The sequence below is a fragment of the Lycorma delicatula genome, chromosome 1 (genome assembly GCF_047948215.1).
Source record: "Lycorma delicatula isolate Av1 chromosome 1, ASM4794821v1, whole genome shotgun sequence".
NCBI classification, from domain to species: domain Eukaryota; kingdom Metazoa; phylum Arthropoda; class Insecta; order Hemiptera; family Fulgoridae; genus Lycorma; species Lycorma delicatula.
Genome location: NC_134455.1, coordinates 131398369 through 131400849, shown reverse-complemented (window position 1 = coordinate 131400849; position 2481 = coordinate 131398369).

Genomic DNA, 2481 nt, shown 5'->3' with positions numbered 1-2481 from the left:
TTCCCCAAGGAGCAGTACTTTCCCCGTTCTTGTACACTTTGTACGTGAACGATATGCCGCTGTCGGAAGGGGTCAAAACGGCCCTTTACGCAGACGACACGGCATATTTCTACGAATCCGCAAATGTGGATTATGCGGTCCGGAGGCTCCAAAGGCAGCTGGACTTAGTGGAACCGTGGCTCGACATGTGGAGAATCAGGGTCAACGGTGAAAAATCGGTGGCCGTGATGTTCACATGCAAGACACGAAAACCGACCAGGGAGCTGGAAATCTCAGGGGAGAAAATCCCTTTTGAGAAAACAGTTAAGTACCTGGGGGTGGTGTTGGACAGGCGGCTTACCTTCGGCGAACATGTAAATTATGCGACCCGGAGGGCTAAGGCCGCCAGAGCCTCACTATACCCAGTGCTGAACAGTGCCAGCCCGTACCCACTGGCAACTAAGCTCCTCATTTTTCGGCTGTACGTACTGCCGATTCTAACATATGCTTACCCGGCATGGGGGGCAGTGTTGAGCTCCTCGCTTCAAAAGAAGATCGAGGCCGTCCAAAACATCGCGTTGCGGACGATCTTTGGAGCTCCGTGGTTCGTCAGGAACGCCACTCTCCGATCTGATGCGAGATTTCAATCCGTGTCCGAGGTGGGGGTGGCGCAGGCGCGCAGACTGTTCGGGAGAGCGGCTGTGTCCGAACACAGTCATCTTCGGGACATCTGCCGAGAGGACCCAACTCCGACAGTTGTAAGGAAGCGGCCTCACGCCGTACTGGACGAACCACCGTGATGGTGCGGTGCGGTAGCCGAAAATCGACAAACCAGGCTTAGGGGCCTCCATATCGCATGAGCCATAAACGGAATAGTGCGTCAGACGCGTTTCCGGGGTCGCGAGTGAAAAGTTTTCGCGAGTTATATAGTTTGAAGACGTCAAACACGGTAAGTCGCGCATAAAACAAAAACGCGGTCTAAATTTAAAAAAAAAACTTACAGTAAAACAAAATATCCCAGCAATTGCGACTCCTCCGGGAAAGGGGACGCATTGCTCCCTCCTTATAGCTAGTGCCCCGTTGTGGCGTATTCCTGCTAGCCTATTAAAGAGTTAGCACCGAAAGGACTTCAGTGGACGGTCTGAAGGGGAATTACGTCGGGAGGACAGGCTTTATAAGCCTAGCCTTCCGCGGTCGGCCCATGAAATGGGTTCGATAACGCTGGTTTAACAACGGATTGGAATGCAATTAAATCCGTCTTAAATTCACTAAAATAATAATAGACAAAACTTGAAAAATTAGATCCGAGATTAAAAAAATAACCCTTTTAAAAACAAGCCCGATTAGAATGATCCAGCAGCAAGGGACTCTGTCCAGGTTCTGCGATAAAGTAGGGAGTAATAGACTCCTGTCAACTTTGCATTCCTACATTTCTGCTATATTAATAAACATCTGTATATACAATTTGCTTTTACACATTATTTTTTCTTACTAAAATATTTTGTTTTTAACTATTTTTATTAGTTTTAATAATAATAAAGGATTATAGAGTAAATTAAAATTAAGTTCATATAAAATAATACACATAATAGTCATGTGTTGTATGTTATATAGTATGTTATATAGTTGTATGTGTTAGTCATGTGTTGTGTTTTATATAGAACAGTGCTGTAAGTAAAGAAATCTTCCAAGTTTTTTGACTGTAAACAATAAATATTTTTCTATTAAAATGAATTCTTAGAAAAACAATATAAAACAGAAAAGGCATTGATTTGGAATATGTATAAAGTTATAACCTTACATTCAGGTACCTTTTCAGAAAAGATTCATTTTCATCATTTTTTTAAATATTTACTTATATATAATATATATTAATATTTTTATTAACATTATTATTACTATTAATATTAAACAATTAAAGAAAATGAAAATAAACAAAATAACTAAAAAAAGTAATATTACATAAATATAATAAATATTATTACATAAATTTAACATCACATCAAAATAATATGTGTTAATACATATGTTTTTGGAGAATACTTCTGATAAGAATAATACAGCCTTTATTAATTAATTCAAGTTTGTTAATGGTTGTTATTTAGCTAAAAGTTTGAACAAAAATTATCCAAAGTGATTTTTTATGTACTGATGTAATCCAGAGACATTTCAAAATAACTCAAATGAAAAAATTAGACAACTACTAACATTAATTTTTCGAATGGGTAGAATAGAAAAGTTATTCAAGTTAGATCTACAAAAATTAATTCAGACAAAAATTTACATTACATCACCTTTCACCAGTATGAACAGACAGATGTATAACTTACAGTAAATATGTGTGACTTTCAAAGTGTACCTTGAATCACTCAAACTGATGAATCTCTTTTCACTTGTGTGAATAGAGATATATGTTTTTAAAGTTGATCTCTGATTAAAAGATTTATGACAAAAATTACACATGAATTTTTTTCACCCGTATTAATAAGCATATATGACTCT